The sequence below is a fragment of the Cyprinus carpio genome, chromosome B19 (assembly GCF_018340385.1).
Source record: "Cyprinus carpio isolate SPL01 chromosome B19, ASM1834038v1, whole genome shotgun sequence".
Lineage (NCBI taxonomy): Eukaryota > Metazoa > Chordata > Actinopteri > Cypriniformes > Cyprinidae > Cyprinus > Cyprinus carpio.
The window spans coordinates 21,686,981-21,706,597 of NC_056615.1; the positions used below are offsets into that span (position 1 = coordinate 21,686,981).

The 19,617-nt window shown below is 35.8% G+C and overlaps 2 pseudogenes; both read right to left on the reverse strand.

Annotated features, from left to right (window-relative positions):
* Positions 1-5,412: 5,412 nt before the first annotated feature.
* LOC122140837 lies at positions 5,413-16,474 on the reverse strand (annotated as a pseudogene).
* Positions 16,475-18,913: 2,439 nt separating this feature from the next.
* On the reverse strand, positions 18,914-19,354 carry LOC122140838 (annotated as a pseudogene).
* Positions 19,355-19,617: the final 263 nt, after the last annotated feature.

Below are 19,617 nucleotides of genomic sequence, written 5' to 3' on the forward strand. Positions count from 1 at the left end.
AGGGTATAAGGTGGTATTTTAACTCCAGAAGCAATATATACAGCAGGATCACAACAATGAGATTTATTCTTATTATGAATACAGGATGATTTCTTTATGAAACGCTGGTTTCTTTTATTGTTTCATTGTTTATTTAAGTTAAATTAATTCTTAAAGGTGCTATGTTTGTCTTGAAGCATGCATACGCTAACTACCTTTTCAGCTCATTTGACTTTAACAAAACATATTTCAGAGTACAGCATGAAATGTTGCATTAATAGACATGACATACCTTAAGATTAAGTGCGGTGTCTTTTCCTGTTTTTAAGTCTGATAAGTGTTGTTTTGTTGAGATGATACCGGTAAACACGCAATTAAAAGTACAATTTGTGCGCCATTATCAGAACCAAACTACAAACTAATGACGTTTCTAAACCTAATTCCCAATATGCTTAATTTCTATTGGTCGAGCCGACGAGTAGTCCCGCCCCAGACTAACGCTATTTGGCAGAGAACAGCCTCAACGTTTTCTGATTGGTTAAAAGGGTCGCGTTGTACCAAAACCTACAACGTAAAAAAGAGCACGAAAGATAAAAAAAACAATGATTAACACATGAACTCGTTTTTTAACTTACTTTTATTTTCAATAGTTCATTTTATTTAAAATAGTATGTTACAATGTTTCAACCTACATGATGTTTCTTCAAAGTTTTTTTTTTTTTGTTTGTTTGTTTCATGTTTTTATAACTCTGGTGTAGTTTAACCTTCACACATTTCAGATATAAAACTATTGTATCCCGATATTATTGTTAATTTATGCCACTATCTAGGCTACATGAAAGAATGCAACGCCCGTTTATCTCCTTCACTTATGCATTATCTCTTTTTCCATACAAAGCCCCTTTCTAAAACCCACCACAGCAAAGGCTTGTTTCAAATACCCCTTGATTTCAGCAGAAAAATAAATTAATGTTTTCAGTCAGAAAAAGCTACAAAAGACTCTGTCAGTATTAACACATACGCAGTAAAATGTACAGATGAAGCGCAGAACAAAGACATATAGCCATTAAACCTGTCAGTAATCGTCCCGACACACAAATTTTAGGAAAAAAAACTTAAAACATTAATAAAACTTTCAAGGTGGGCCTAACGTTAAGAAAACACTCAGTGGAAGGTTAAAAGCTGGTTAGTGTCTTAACTTTTAAACTGAAGCGTTGTGATGATCTTAACTGGTTGCAGTTCAAGTTAATGTCCAAGAAACGCTTATAATCATCCATGTTATAAATACAAGTTCTGGTACATTCATATTCTTTTTTCTTTCCCCCTGGCACACTTGACACAAAATAAAAAACACACTGACCCAACAATTAATATTTTATAGCGCTGTAGGTGAACATTACGAGGTGGAACCTTTTGACATTTCCGAACAATACAAAAAGTGTCGCACCTGCACTCCTGACGAAAGACAAATTACACAAGCGTAACACACATAGGTCTTAACTTTTTTTTTTTTCTTCATTCACATTGATAAAACTGGCTGAACTAATCAAATACAGAAAATACTGAAGACACCAAATGATGTTTTGTAAATATGCTTAGACCACAGATGCTACTGGTGCTGCTATAATAGGAGCCTTTACCTCTACCCAGAGAGCAATCTGATGTAGAACACACACACACACACACACACACACACACACATATATAACAAACTCATTTATTGATCAGGGAATCGTAGCCAAGGTGGGCTTAAGCATCTGGATTGAGGATAAGCTGATTGATCACTGTATTGTGCTGGAATGGCAAAGCTTTTGACTTGCATTTAACATGCATGTCTGTCAAAGGAACAGTTTCACACCCCAAATGAACATCTGATGAATATTTACTCACCCTCAGGCCATCCAAATGTAAATGAGTTTGGGTGAAAATTAAGCACTGCATCACTTGCTCACCAGTGGATCCTCTGCAGTGAATGGGTGAAGCCGTCAGAATGAGAGTGCCAAACAGCTGATAAAAACATCATAATAATCCACACCAACTCCAATCCCCTCAATTTACATCTTGTGAAGTGAAAAGCGAAGAAGAAACGAACTGAGAGTGAGTACATTTTCATTTTTAGTGAGCTATTCCGTTTTAAGAGAAAATGGTCAAAGTGTGCCTGGTTCCTGTGACAAGGGGGACCCACTAATGTCCTTTATTTATATAATCTTTCCAGCTATACTACATTTTAATCTCTGGTTCTCTCTCTTATGCGTTAAAAAATAAGAAGAAAGAGAAACCTGAAAAATATCAAACAGACCACTTTGAAAAACAAAATGGTTTGTTTATTTTCGCATTCTGTGGGAGAATTTGTAAATGAAATTGAAAGCAGTTGCCTGCTGCCCCAGTTCTTTTACTACTCAGAACCATATAAGAGAAGAAACAATGTGCAACTATTCCTGATATTCTCAATCTATTCCTTGTTTTTTCCACTTCGGATCCTGTCAGCAGGTACGGTGTGGTGCTATTGTCTCTCTATGACATGAGCAAGGGAAGCCTCTGCAGTCTTAAAAACAACTAAAATACACTAAACCAACTCAGACTAAGCCTCCATTATGCTTCCTCTGAGAGCAACAAATAAACTGACCTGTATCCTGAGCGCAGCTGCTTATGTGTTTGATGCTGGGGCCCCCTGCAGGTCGCTAATATAAACTACACGGGTCTATAAACACTCACTGTCCCCGTCACTTCACACACACACTTGTTAACTCCCTCATTTAATGAGAAATAAGATGAAGAATGAACTCATTTTGAATCAGCAATACTGGGAAAATCAAGCAATAATGCCATCACAATTTTTTGTTAAGGCAATGACTTCCCCCTCCCATATATCATACTGATTTTTATTTTTTTTTTTTAACAGTTGCCATAGCGGCTACTGTACAAATCACAAAGTGGTCATTCGTTACTCTACTCGCTGCCGTTGATAAACAGCGCACCTCTAAAAGTAGACTTAGAGAAGAGCGTGTCTCCTAAACCGATGGCGTGGAAGATCTTTATGTCTGGCACCTATGTGGTATTTACATGTACTTAAGCGAGTTTCAAAGTATCTATTGATGAAATGACCAGCAGAACCCACATGGGTGCGAAAATCAATCCCCGCAGCGATAGTTTTGCGTCTGCATTGCCAAGATGGGATGGCAATTTTGCGTTGCGTTGTGTCGTCCAACAATCTGCATCTGAAAGGCACACTTTTGTCTCCGTGGGGAAACAGAGATAGGTGGTATGTTAGGGCGTCGCTAGTGTTAGTGTTGCCGTGGTGGTAAGATATGGTCATTATGGTCTGCTTCAGTGTGATGATCCAGCACACAATTCCACAGGGGCTCATCGAGGGGAGTTTTAGGAAGTGGCCAATCTCCGCCCCCTAGGTGGCGCCCATCCCTTCTGCTGCTCCAGTGGCGAGAGACGGTAATCTGCAATACAGAATCGTCTTCATTATCCATAGGCTTTTCTGAACAATTAATAGAATTTTAATAAATTCTGCTTTCTGTTTATATAGGCCCCACCAAGTTTAAAATCACATTCAACACTCTCAGACATCCGTCATTTATCGTGTGGCGTGTCAGGTGGATATAATTTGATGATGAATACTTTACCCTCACTTTCATCAGCGTAAAAGTTCCGTATAAGGGAATGTTGTGGTTCATCACCCCCATTGAAACAAAAACAGAGCTAAATATTATACTTGTATATAAATGTTTAAAATCCAATAAATACACAATAAAACCATGCATAAATTAAAATATGTATAAGTTTTTTATATATAACAAAAAAGATAACTATATATTTTAACATTTCAACAAAATGAATATATAACTAAATTTTTAAATATTTATAAATATATTTCATATTTATTATAAATAATAATGTATCACAAAATGTATTAAACAATCTTCACATTTACACCATATATATATATATATATTTATAGTACTATATAGATATATATATATATACCTAAATATAGCCTATACACTACACACACACACAACACAAAACCCATTCACATTATAATTTTTGGAAAAATGATTATCAAATAAATACTATACTTCATATTTAAAAAAAAAAAAATTCTATATATTTTTTATTTTGTTAAAAAATGATGTATTCATCATATATAAAATGTATTAAATATCTTTATATTTAAAAATATGTGTACATTTAAAATATATTATATATATATATCTATATACTATTTATAAATATAGAACATATATACACACACATACATACACACACACCCACATATATATACATAATCATATTATATTATACATCATACTTTTAAAATAAATTATTTATATAATATCTTTACATTTAAAGAAATAATGAAAAATTAACAATCTAATTCTTTATATTTAAATTAATATAAATTAAATGAATATATTTTACCATTATGAATTGATATAAAATATTATTATAAAAATGTAGTACAGAAAAACTATTAACATTTATTGTATAATTAATTTCACATATTCCCTTCTATTGCAGCACAAGCACAATTCCAAGTGGTGGCAATATTATTATCGCGTTAATGAATAAAAACAGTGTTCAATAATAAAAAGCACATTTGCGGCGATTTCCAATCACATGCTGGCCCTACAAGTGCTAGAATAAGAATCAGTTTCCTGAGCATTTTTGTTTTTAGACGATAATAAAGCGAATACATTTCCAATTAAATTTGAATCTTTTGGGAGATGTGCAGGTTCATTTTTATGCATTGACTCGCATCAAACAGCAAGCATCACAAGCGCATGAGCAAATGGGACTCTATACTTGTACTTCAGTTAAAATGTTGTGTAAGAATGAACCAGTATTTCAGGTTGTGAGTGCGAGTATGGTTACATCACACATGAGTACACTCAGAAAAAATCCCATTAATCGTGTGTGTGTGTGTGATAAATGAGGGCAAAAGGTTTTTCCTTCTTACCATTATTACTACAGTTCTTATTGCCTTTGTCGAGGCCTCGGCTTCAACCTCTTGACATCTAAAAAGCACAAAAAAAAAAAAAAAAAAAAAAAAAAAAACTACGTAAGAAGACGTAAATAATTAACAAATGACAAGAAAAGGTACAAGAAAACTCTTAACACCTAAATGCAAGTTATTAATACCTGTCTTTCGCTCCATTTGTTTTTGCTTGACACCCCCATGAAAACTCCTCGCAAAAAAACACTTTTCGTCGGCATGTAGTTATAACTGGGAGAAAGGGAACACAGGCACACACAATTCAAGGACTATTTCTGTTCAAAATGTTTCTACAAAACTACATTCGAAGTTTGTAAATAACTTGACAGCTCACTAATTCCTAATATTTGGGTGACTTACATAAGGATGTTGAATATTTTTTGACCCCACCAGCGAGGTTTCTTTTCCTTCCGCAACATCCCACATATTCAAAGCCAGAAGGCCATTCCCTCTTCATCTGTGTCCCCATCTCTGGCATCTCTGACCATTCGAAGACGATCACCTGAATGCTGTGAGGTCACAGATAAATTTATTTACTAAGGGACAAGCAAACCAAACACGTTCTCACAGAAGTTTGGTGATACGCTTTAATATGTATAGAGACAAATAAAGCATTCTAGGCTATAAAAACGGTTTTGGTACACTCTGAGCATCACCTGGCCCACCTCAAGGAGTGCCGTCCTCTGTGCAGGCGCGTGAGTTTTTGAAATGCTTCATACTGATTGCTGTGATCACATGACCTTTCCTCCGTGAGTCACATGCACAGTGAGGGGACATCACCTCATTATATCCCTCACATGAGCGCAACAGACTCCCAGATACTGAAAAAAGTACACACAATTGAGTATTGCATGTTAAAAATGAACATCTTTTTACATGTTATATAATTTTGATTGTGCTTGGTGAACCAAAAAGGTAAAGGTGGTCCCCAGGTCACATTCACCCCCAAATCGAAAAAAAAAGAAGAAGACACCCGATGAAGAAATTGTTCGAAAAACAGTAACAGGATTTGTATTGGCCAATGTAAGTTAAAACGACCAATAATCTATACTTTTTTATTATTTGTTTAATTTCAAATAAAAACTGAAAAAAAAAAACAAAAAATAGAAGAAAAACTCTAAATACATAAAATGTTGCCGTGGCAACTTGATCTTAAATAAAATACGTTTAGTGCCCTTAAAATTACTCAATCACAATTAGTAAATGTAAAAAAACGTACTAAAACATGACAAAAACATAGAATTACGAGAACTTAAACACTAGAAAAAAAACAATTGAAAACAAATTCCAAATATCAATAAAAAACTAAAACAGTGTTTTAAATAATACTTTGTGCCATTTGTGCCATATTATATGTATTTTACATTACACTAATAGAGAAAGATTTGTTTTGGTTGCTTTAATTAGGATTTTTAAGGGACATTAAAATAAAGTTTGCCTTTTAATTTGTGATTTTATTTTTATTATATCATTTTTATTTTGATTTTGAGGTGAAGTGGGGCCTGGAACTTGTTATTGACAGGTTTCAACAAAAAGATAAATAGCATTGTCTATGCAGCATTTTAATGATGGATAAGTATGAGAGACCGTTGTCAATCTTTCGCTCTCTGTTTCTGCTAGTTTTTGCAGCTGGTACGCTTTATCCTCTGCTTTAATGAATCCCTTCTTTACATCATCCGTGCCTGAAAAAACAAACACAGAATGTAAAAGATGAACAGCTCTGACTGATATGATTATATGAGGATACGCTGAAGAGCTGTTGAGTACACCAAACCATGAATTTGTTTTTAGAGGCAATCTTATATGACTTCTGGATATACAAATATGCTGAATAAAATGTAAATGAGCATGTGAGACATTAACAAGAAACCTTGCTAGCTGTACAAAGTCCATTTGTGCTGTTTATGGCCTGAATTTATTTTAATGTGTTTGTACTCATTGTTTTAGTCTCAAAGAGTTTCGTCATAAAGAACGTTTTAAAAAGTCTGGAGACACTATATTAATTTAATTTGCCATGAAGGAGAGAAGTGACAATAAAGTACTGGTTAAGGCCATTGGGAACTGACCTGATGGAAGCAGTCCCGTGCAGGGCAAGAGGGTTGTCCCGCAAGCAGTTCCTCTTCCTGTGTGCTGAAGAGCCACTTCCGCATTGTGAGACACGTCCCGGGCACAGCAGATGTGTAGTTCTGAACATAGAGCTTGTGCGGGAACTCATTAGGAGCCAATTTGCGCACTGACAACACAGAGTTTTCAGAACAGTTTAGTGATTTATGGTAAGTCTAATTTATTAGACAGCAGCTTTGTATGATGTACAAAATTAAATCTGGTAATTTCACAGAAAATCTTGAAACCTTGAAAATGAATGGGGTCATTACGTTTTTGTTGGAAAGTAATAAATTATACTCTAATTATTACATTTTTTTCATTTATCAAAGAATTCTGAAAATGTAGTATTACAGTTTCAACAAAAAATATGAAACAGCACAACTGTTTTCAAGATTAGTAATAATAATAAATATTTCTGAAAATCAATCTTTGGATTAATCAGGATATATTTTAAAATATAATAATAATAATCATTTTTTATTCAAATAAACAGCCTTTTGAGTTGGATAACTTTTCTATGAATTAGCTAATCCAGTTCACAAACTAATTTATTAAAAGATGCACTGACTCACATGATCTCGTCCAGCTCAACACACAAAGCTATCGTATAAACTAGGAATTGTGCATAACATTACATGGACCACTTTAATCATAATTTGCTGGTACATTTTCTCCTCCATTTTTGAAGCTTAAAAGCCCCATGCAAGTTATGTTTTCTACACTATTTGATATTGAAAAAAAACTATTTAAAAACTATTTAGTCACATGTGGCATAACCACAAACATTATTTCACAGACAAAAAAAAAACATTCTTCAATTTCAGAAAAAAGTACAAAGCTGTATATATAGAATATATATATAGAATATATATAGAATTAGGTGCATTTGACCTGTTCCAAAAATCCCCGTTTTTGCAAAAACCAATAAACACATAAAATAAAAACAACAAATATGTAAACTTAAAATTCCAAAAAAATCCCCTTATATATATAATATATATATATATATATATATATATATACATATACGCACATATACATCTTTGCACACTTATTTACCCCTAATTTATTAGTAGTAGCTCAAAGGGTACATTTTGTTAACACAAGTTGATGACATTCACAACGTTAAAACTACTTGGGATAAGCTGATTGTTGTCATGCTGCATACGCAGCCAATACAGCTTGCTGCTTTACATTTAAATGGCTGGTGAGTATCCACTAGACCATTACACAGCATGCTTTCAGAGTTCCTCTAAAACTCCCCACCCAGGGTTCCCACACCTTGATTAACTTCAAATTCAAGTACCTTTCAAGGACTTTCTTCCAGCTCCAATAATCCCTCAAATTCCAGGACTTGATGTGGGACACATTTTCAATTGAGAGCGAGGTTACGTCGTGTTATATTGTAAGAAACATTGTTACAGTTTTCATGTCTCAAACACAACTATGCAAAAAAGCTTTTTTTTGCATTTATTTTTGGCCATGATAGAGATCTGATATTCTGTTGGTTGTATTTCTGTTTTGCATAAAACTGAAGAATATTCAGTACATCCTATACTGTATTTTAAAATGATCTGATATTAACTTTTGCATGGACTTTATTGTAAAGAGTTTAGGCTCATGTAACCAGAAGTTTTAAGATATATGAATATGCTTTTAAGTTTTTCTTGCCTCATGGGTTTACATTATCTTAACAAGCAAAGCTATTCAACATTAATTTCACGGATTGTCCTGTGAAACGGTGAGGTACCATTGTAGTAGTTTTGTGCGCTTATGAACGTCATGTAGGGTGACCATATTTTAGTTTTACAAAAACAGGTCTGGTTGGTTGGTGGTTAAAGTAGTGCCCAAAGTAGTGCAATGACCATATCCCGAATATCAAAACTGAAGTTATGTCATTTCCATACCTAAAATACATTTTTTACAGTTACTGTTATGCATATTGATCATAACCACAGCTAAAAAGCTTCCTACCAGTGGCCCTCCTTCACAAAACTTAACATCTAGCACAGTTTTATCATAGGCAGAATGCAAAAATGTTTCCATACAAACATGTCAGTCAAATGTAATTAAACAACATTTGAAACCTTTAACCCACGGGGGAAAATCAACCCATTAACAGTTTAAAATAGCCATAGGAAAAAAAAAATTCAGACTTGGCAGCCCTGCATTCAACACGAGCTGCAGGAGTCAGATTTGACTGATCACGGGTTGAGGAGATAGAGATGGCTGATAGACCATGCTGGAGGTCCTGAGCTTAATGACAAATATCTGACCTAACTCAAAAAAAACAATCAATAACCCAAAAAACAGAAGTGAAAGTGAACAGCGAGCGCTCATTTAAAAGAGATTTAAATACTCTGCATATTGATAGATGCTCCCTGATGCACGAAAATTATGCAAAATTGAAATGTTTGTGGGAGCGGGGGGACTGGACACAAAAATCACAGGAGCGGGCAGTAATGGTCAGAAATTCAGTGGGAGCAGATTAAGAAAACAGTTCTAATACAAAAACCACACACAATGCATTTGCCGACTGTATAAACGCAAAGGCCGAATCCCCCCAACATTTTGGCCGATTCAGAATCCCAATTTTTTAAGATCCAAAAAGAGGACATGTCCGGAAAAAGAGGAAATATGGTCACTCTAACCGTCATTGCAATGTACAACACAAAGTACCTTCACGTGGAAAACCCTTAACGTAACACGTAAATCCACGTAACTAATGTAATTCAAGCCAGCTAGTACGCATAGGCCATGAAGTGTTCGGCGAAATAACACATTAGCGGACCAGAGGGAAATAATATGGAATTTTTTTTCCAGAAAACATCTGGCACAAAATAGATTCAAGCAGTTTCAAGGACCTGTGTCAATGTATGCTTATTTTCAAAAACTTTCTAGAGCCTTGAAATTTTTTTTTCAGATTCACAAACTTTCAAGGAATTCAAGGACCCGTGGGAACCCTGCCCACCTTCCCCAGCTCCACCTGTATAGATCTGCTACGGGTTATTATTTGTGCAGCAGCAGTATGTCTTAAATACTCACAGCACTGTATTGCCATATGCACTGGCTGTAGCAAGTGCCTGTACTTGCTTTGCAGCAGCAGCAATAATTTACAAACAAAGCAATAACCAACAGCAGCAGCAGCGTAGCAGACCTATTCCGCCAATACCAAACACATTAATAATGTCATATCCATTACCATGCTAAAATCTTCCAAGAGTTGTCATGATAGATATTAGTAGTACATGTGTACGTTAGTACCTTTTTAAAGGGTAACCAGTGATAGCTTTGTAACTTTTTTTCTCTGAGAGTGTTCTGTAAGTCTACGTAAGAAGGGTTTTGCAAAATGATTTACACTTAAATTTGTTTCTGTTCATGTTTCATTAACAAGGCTCAGTGTCCTTTATGTGCTAGGTAGCACCTTATCTGAGCTTGCCAGCTGGGTCAAAAATACAGAGGGTTTGTTTGTTTGATTAAGAGGGTATCACAAAGTGGCAGTTTAATTGCTCTTAATAATCATAAATAATTACTTTTGACTTCATAGCAAGGTCAACCAATTTCCACAGTGAAAACCTAAAAGTTTAACCTAAGAGTCAGAAACTGATTCAAAACATAAATGCTTGAAGGAAAATGGAGCAATTCCTCACCAAACGAGTGGTTAATAACTTCAAAGAGAGCAAAGTAACTGGCCATGATGCTGTCCATCCCAACCTTTATGACAAGAGCCTGAAAAAGAGGGGAAAATGATGATTTATGACAAGGATGCTAAAGGCTTCTGTTGAGGTCATTTGATATTTGAATAGTCAGACTGGTGTATTATATTTTACCTGGTAGACCTGGTCAGTGGTGCTATTCTTTCTTACTCTAACTGAGGCTGTGGTTTTATCAGGCAGTGCTATTCGTAGCTCGACATCACTTATGCCGTTGTGGTTCTTTAACACAAGACACGCGATGAAACGGTGTTGCTGAGCAAAACTATTTTGTTCTTGCACACATATATTGTACTTACCTCGTTCGATTCAGACAGGAATTCTTGCATAATGTCACTCTCACCCTATGACCCGCACTGAACATACTGAAACATGTCGACAGACAGAGTGAAAGACAGGATGTATATTTATAGAGAGATGTGCATTTCATAGCTCGTGCATCTATCACAAAGTCTCTGTAAACAAGCGTGCAAAACCACTTCCATTTTGGCTTAGTGGAAAGATGACAAAAACAAAAAACAGCCTCAAAGCAATACAAGTCATTTGTAATAAAAAAGAAGTTGTGTAATCAAAATTAATCACTGTGTAAAATCAGGACAGTCTGACAAAAAAAAAAAAAAAAAAATTAAATTAAATTTCCAGGTCACTCCCCAGTCCCCCCCACCAACAAGAAAAAAGAAAAGACACAATGAAGACTGTTTTATAACTATTAATATGTTTTTGTATTTACCTAGTGTTGTAAAAAAAAAAAAGAATAAAATATAAATATTTGATGAAAAATAAAATACTGTAACTGTAATAGAGAAATTAATGTGCATTAATAAACAATGTGCAATAAAAAAAAATAAATAAATCTATGTGTAAATCATAAAGGTAATAGAATGCTGATTATCTACAATTCTGTTTGAGAGATTTAAAATGTATTGTAAAAAAATAACTTAGAAAATGTATTTATAAAAATAACTTGTAAAATTATTATTTGTTTTATTAACCCCATATGCAGTTTTGAATTAATTTGTTTTAAAATAATATTTAGTGGGTGAAAAATTAGGACTATATATATATATATATATATATATCATGATTGTAATAAAAAAATAATGCATAAGAATTAAAGGCCCGAGGTTAATTTGACACATTTTACTTCCTCCACTCTCTGTCCTCTGTCTCACCTCTCTCCAGGTATTCCTCCAACCCCCTCCTGCGAGCGTCCAGCTGCTGTTCAGACAGAGAAAAGGGCCATTTCCCTGGCAGCTTTGGGAAATTGTAGTTGGAAAACTCTCTCTTTAGGTTCTGATTAAGTATTGCAAACTCCCTGTAGCGCTTCGAGCACAGCTGTCTGCCTGACATGTACACATTATACACCTAAGACAGGAGGAGCAAGACCAGATTAGCAAGATTATCAACACCAAACAATAGCCAAAAAGTAAAACGCTTTCGTTCTTTCTACACGACTCACCACAAACTTCTCTGAATGCTGTTCCACATGTTTGTATGTGGGGATTGAAATGGGGACGGCCTGCTTGTCGCTGTAGTCGTAATTGGGCTGCACTGAGCTTTCCTCGCCACCTTCAAGTCCGTCCGCTTCCTGTGCCGGCACAGAGAGGACGGTCAACACCAGCTCCCTCTCTCCAGCCCTGATCAGATCCACCACCTGCTTGTGCGTCGCCCCCTCCACGCTCACCCCGTTACTGCAGGAGAGATGCAAAAAAGTGTGTCATGTTACAGGGGGTGAAAAATTAAGATGCGGTCAGTAGTCTCTCTACGCCTATGAATCTTCAGCCTTTAATCCAGGCTTCAGTGTCACATGATCCTTCAGAAATCATTCTAATATGCTGATTTGGTGCTCAAGAAACATTTCTTATTATCAATGTACCCAATATCTGCGTTTGAAGACACTGGACAAAATTTTTTTTATTTTATATGTTTAACTGTCATTTGCATGCACTTTAACATACAGTTTTAATTGGACATCTGCCACCAAGGAACTGCTAATGTCTTTTTAAAAAAGTCTGTAGTTATAATTTTTTTTTTTGAGTTGCCTGGTTTACTGAGTTTTTCAGTTAATAAAGGTTAAGGGTCATTGGGATCTCCATTTAGATATGATTTAATATTGCATATGCACATGAGCCCACCAACAATGAAAGAGAAAGCACATGCCACCACTGCCCATCACTTATTTCCACCTCACTAATTCATAACCCAGGAGACAGATGGAGGGAGACCGTATATTTCATGATGGGACACACAATGGTGGCAGACAGAGCTGACAGTCAGCCTTCTACACTCCCACAGAAACAAATCCATAGTGATTTCATTACATTAAAGGGGGAGAGGGAAATTAAAAATCTAAAACTCTTCAGGAATGACTGATTTACATCCCCAATAGGGAACAACATTATTAAAATATTATTGGACAATAGAAACACTTTTTTTAAAACAAACAAAAAAAACTGAACACTTAGGTTCTCTTAAGAGTTAGGTTCTCTTATGTCAAGGTGTCATACTTTCATCTGATTCATCTAAAATCACGTGCTTGAAAACTTGAACATACTGAATAATGAGTTTGGAACAGGAACAAACTGTTGTATAACATGACATTCACCATGACCAGCTAGTGACTGCAATGATTCCTTACTGCAAACTTCCTCATTTCAGACTGGAAGTACTGCTAACTGTTAAGTGAAAACTTGATATAGGGCCCTGTAAACATACCACATTTAATTTCTTTTTTCCTTCTTAAAACTTATTCATGTTTACAGTATATTATTGAACTGAGGACTGGAGAGACACTCACCAAAAACTAAATGGAAAAACAGCTCAGCGCTCATAAATAAACTTGGGTTTGTGAACCCACTCCTTCTTCCTCAAAGGAGTTCCTCAGGAAATCAGCCTTGGGCTGATGAATCCTTTTACGTATTAGGAACATTTCCAGACAGAAAAAAGATCATGCTAAAACATTACGAAAATAAGTAAATCAAATCTTGGAAACTCCAGTTCACAATTATTATCCCAAACCGCTAGATTCTTTAAGATGGTCTAGATGCAACATTAAAAGACATGGTCCACCGAAAATTAAACTTTTGTCATCATTTACTGACTCCCTATGAGAATACATTGTGTTGTTTACGTTCAGATCAAAGTGTACATACTGTACGTATGTGATACTCTCCAAAAAGGTGCTGTAGGGTGACTGGAAGAGACGAATTGTTGAATAAAGTTTGTTATTTTTTTGTTTTCTTTGCACACAAAAAGAATTCTCGTAGATTTATAACATTACAGTTGAACCCCTGATGTCATGTGGAATTATTTTAACAATGTCCCTGCTACGGTTCTGAGCCTTGATCGTGTAAGGATCCTTGCTGTCTATAGGAGGTCAGAGAGGGCTCTCGGACTTCATCAAAAAATATCTTCATTTGTGTTCCGAAGATGAACAAAGGTCTTACATGTTTGGATGACATGAGGGTGAGTAATTAATGACAGAATTTTCATTTTTGGGTGAACTAGGTTCTCCCTTTAAAGTAAACTTGACCGAGGCTCAGTAAGTAACAAACTTCATGTCCCTAAGAACCCTTCACGTTTCCTTCCTTTCAAGGAGGGGTAAATGTTTTCATGACATTTTCAATGAATGTAATATTTCAACATGGGATAAAATTAGCAACATCGAATCAGATCGTGCTCAATGTGAAGAAAAGTTTTGTTTTAAAGAGAACAATGATCGATTTTTTTTTTTTTTTAAAAAAAGAATATGGAATAGTGCAGCATCATTTTTATATAGAAAACAGAATAATAATAGAAAACAACTTATAGGTCCCTGACACTAGTGTGCAGCACACAAACAATTTCATTGTTTACATACACATGCCTTGAGTTATCTATTACACACAAATTAGTCATGACCGCACTGCATATCAAGTTCAGGTGATAAAGACCGTCTGGGGGGAAAGCGGTTTTTGAGTGAAGCTGGCAAAGGTGCACCACTAACATTTGAGTTTATTGACTGGGACTGACATTATGAAGACTACAGCACATTCGGCAGCCCTTGTGAAGCCTTATTCTACTTCTGAATTTCCCTTAAGATAAAACAGTGACCCCAATATGTCTCATTTTTTTAATGCTGATCACGTTACCTGTGACACCTCCAATGACTAATTATGGCCAGCGGCGTGGCTCTATACATGCATAATGCAGCTTATGAATAAGTATGCAATGTACAGCGTCTGCAAAAATATTCACTGAAGGAAGATACTTGAAGGAAGATACACTAAGATATTTCTTAAAACTGTTCTCAGCGTTCACACAGTTGTTCAGTGCAGTAAAAACTGCACATTACACCACTACACAAATATTATTATATAGTAAATGTCCAATCAATCAGCCGATATTTTTAAATTAATGTTATTAGCACTGGCCTATTAATAAGATCTGTTATTCTGCCTTATGTGAAAATTTATAGACATATGTTATGTATTTTCATATATTCTTTAGTGAGGTTTAAGCAAATAGGCTATTATTTGTGGTTGACATGACATAATACTGCTAATATAATACTGACATATATGTAATATAGGTTAATATAGCTTTTGGCATCAAAGTTGTATGCATATATATACTAATAATATTTACTAAAAATAACCAGAAAACAGAAATTGAGTATTCATTTTTAAGCTTGTTGGAACTGACACAAGGGACACTCTATTAAAAGCAGGAAAATGGACATCTCAAAGCTGCCAAAACATTGGAATATTTATCACTAAATATCATGTAAAACCTGTGTTTCTTTAAATGTATCAATTTTATGTAGTCTCATTTGCTATTATATGTGCATTATATTTTTGACTGCTTACTTTTTAAAATCATCAATTATGCACTTCCCAGGACAAACAATATTAAAATCAAGCACAGTTCAGGATGCGAACGTGACAGGAACTGCATTTATCAGCTGCACCATGATAAGAAATCAATATGACAGCATGTTGCGATCATGCATCTGTCTTGTATCAACAAGTCACCGAGTGCGAGACACTTCTGGATGTATAAGCTTCAACGGAGCCACGCACAATTATTGAATACACCAAACCAATGATCCTGTTGCACAACAACCGTTCAGCGTTTGAGAAGTGCCCAGTACGCGTTATCTGCTCTCAAGTCTTACATAATGACGATCTGTTATTGTACAGTATTAGCAGGGGTTGTGTTGGCATGCACGGCCACCGAAAGCTTAAACAAGTCCACAGATCCCTATTGTAACGTATTAAAACAAACGTCAAGCCAACAGTGCGCTGTTTCAAACAGACTGACAGCAGAGCAATGCCTGATTTCTAGGCTAAAATGAGTAATAAAGTGGCAGGTATGGAAGACTTACACCTCTAGTATTCGGTCTCCTTTCACTATACCGGCCCGGTCCCGCCGCCACCCCCGGTAACACGGCGCTGACATGCCTGCTGGAGAGGAGCGTACAGCTCCCCGTTAATGCTCCGCAGCTGGCCGCCTTCACTCACTTGAACCGCGGACGTTGAACCCGTATCCCGATTCCGACTTTACGATCCGAACCATACGCGGACCCGAGGTCACCATGGTTGGGGTCTGGTGACCAGAACGACCATCCCTGATCCGTTAACGCGGGCGCTGCTGCGGGCCGAGCAGTCTCATCTCCTTCGATTTCCGCCATCTTTAACTCGGGTTTTTTTTTTACACCCCCCCCGCCAGTCTCCTCCCGTAGGCCTTCAAAACAATAAACCAGAAATCCAGTACGCTTGACCCGCCCAGCCATCGCAAGACTACTTTCACTTTCCCTCGCAGACTGTGTCCAGTGTCTTTAGATGGGACCAAAGAGCCCCTGTGGAGCCTGTCAGTTTGTTTTGGTGAATTACGTAAGAGGATATCTTGTAGCTATACATTCACAAGGCACAACCTGAGAGTTAGTTGAGCTAGAAGACGCTACTACTAGATCGATACAATTTTACCATAGCTAATTATAAAAAGTATCATCAGATTACCAGAAACAGAATGCAATATAAAAAGGGACCGGGGATAATTGTCACTAATAGTATGTATTTATTTTATTTATTTATTGTACGTTGGTTTCAGACACCTAGTTCATATATATATATTTTTATTTATCTCCAAAAATACTATTTATATTACGTCATCTTGTTTTTTTCATTAAAGCTGTTGTGTAAACAATTGAACTCAATAAAACCACACTGACATGCATTCTGACAAATATCAACATATCAACAAATATTTGACTTCATTTTTTAGATTTATTATTTTTTCAGATTTTTAACAAAGGTTGAACTGTTTTCATGTGCAAGAATATGTTTTCATATGTAGGGGCAAGCTGTCATATTTTGACCAAAACATTTTGTAAATTTATTTATTTGCTCAGTCACTCATTAGTAAGAACAATTGTTGTATTTTGACCATTTGATGGTGATGTGTTGTCCGAAATAATGATAAAGCGTCATAAAGTAACAGAAATTTTGACAGCAAACATACCTTTGGAAAAAAAGCAACATTGTGCAAAAATTGCACTTCATGCAATTTTCCATCAACTCTGTGTTGGGCTTCCTGCGGATTATAAAGCGCTTCCAAGAGCGACATCTAGTGTAGCTATTTGTTATCACAGTTCAAATGGGTATGACACAACAGGTGGACACATATACTTATTTTATTTTATTTTATTTTATATTTTATTTTATTTTATTTTATATTTTCATGTCTGCAGAGTGTATATCAATATAAATGCTAATATGGATCTTTTCTGCCCAACTTGTGGCATACAAGGAAACATACGAGAAACATTATTTGCAGTTGGGATTATTTGGTTTTGCACGAGGCGGGGTGGTTTGCTATTTGTATTTTTTTAGCCAGTGCAAACAAGTGGGTGGCAACTGTCTGAAAATGTCAGCAACTTTTGCAAAGCCCTGTATAAGTAAGCAACAGACACTGTGATGACTTGGCAATGTGCTGTGGTCAAAATTATCTAATTCATCCATATTTGTTCTTGTGGCAGTGTGTGATGGCAAGGCTTAAATTTTAGTTTCTTTTTATTTAGGTTATTATTATTATAGTAGGTAACACTAGGATATTAATAGCTGTACATAGTACATGTATTATGAATATTATGGATAACAAAATGCTAAAACTGAATTGTAATACAGAAAATTACATGACCACAAGGAAGCCACAAAATTACAGGTTTCTATAAACATAAGCAAGAAATAGTTTTCCCCTTGGAGCCTTTACTTGCTTTGACTAATGACAACATTTTACTGTAAATAAAGAAATGTGTGCCCATTTGTATTCATCTATATAAAATTATTAATCCAAAAATGTCTGTACTTTGCAGAAAAATGAACTGGACATAAAAGTAAAATGTATGCATGCAACACTTTCATTGTGTTCATTTGTGTGTAACTGTAATTTTCACACACCTTTCATGGCTGTTTTTTGTTTACAAAAAACAAAACATTTCATTAGCTAAACATTTGGTATGGTTTTTTAAAACAACAGTACAATCCATTTAAATTCACTGTACTTCTGTTCCTTAACCTCATTTTCATTTTTGTCACAAAAAATTTAATATGGTGATACCCTGTCTCTGACTAAGGCTTATTGAATTTCCATAACCCTTTTTTTTTTTTTTTTGCCAAACAGCCTTGGGTTTACATTGTAACCATTAACAACTTGGATCACACCCTAGTTAAAGTATTGTGACACGAGAGGTAAAGAGAGAGAGAGTACAAAAAACTGCAGGATATGAATCACACTTGGTCATAACCTGAATAGACATTTTAAAAATAAAGTTTTGCACATGAAGACGATTCCACATGAAGACGTTTGAATATTTTAAAGCTTTTATTTTAAATAAAAACATATTTTGCTTTCAGTACAGACAGTGTAAAGCTCAAAAAGTCATACACACACCCACTGTACTTTAACCTGCCAGCGAAATACTCATGTTTTTATGTTTCATGGTTTTCATCCGATACTGATGTACACACACAAACTCAAAATCAAAAGAAAAGTAAAAAAACCAATCAGATATCCATTAATAGACAACAGGACCAACTTTACAGTTTGTCTGCATGGATCATTTTCCTCTTCATTTCCAGCTCTGTGTCTTCTTTAACTGCATTCTATAGCACGGCTCCACAAAGCGATGGACACAAACCACAACCAAAGACACAAACTCCTCAAAGTTCACCTCCCCATCTCCATGGCATCCAAGTCCTTCATTCTTCTGTCTATGGTGGTCGGATCCTTCTGAGACTGTGGGAAAAGAGAGGTAAAATAAGTTTGATAAACGAGAGATGTAGCCTGGATTTCCTTTCTCTTGCGAAATGAAAGAGAGGGAGACCAGAAATTATAGTATTTGTGAGAGAATGACATAAGTTCCTCACCTTGAGGAAAAACCCAGAGAGCTCGTTCTCCATCAGGATTTCGGAGTTCACACGGCGGGTTTCAGGGTGCCGCTCTTGCCCTCTTTCCCAGCGTAGCGGTGGTCGAAACTACCCATGATGAGGGACTCCATGGCAGTCTCTAGCTCGGGATGGCATGGCTGCTCACTGTAGAAAGCTAGTATGAATCTAATATTAACACAACTGATCTTGACAGTGCATTCAAAAGGCTAAACATCAGAATGAAGAGCTTACCGTTTGGTTGTCTGACTGAAGAATTTGAGAAATGCTGGCTATCTCTCTCAACACTTTATATGACCGAGCTCATGGGCAGGAGAAGGTCTTATCAGGGGGAAGTTGAGCAATACACTGATTACAGCACAGCATACCTAAGTGAATGAGTTGTGCG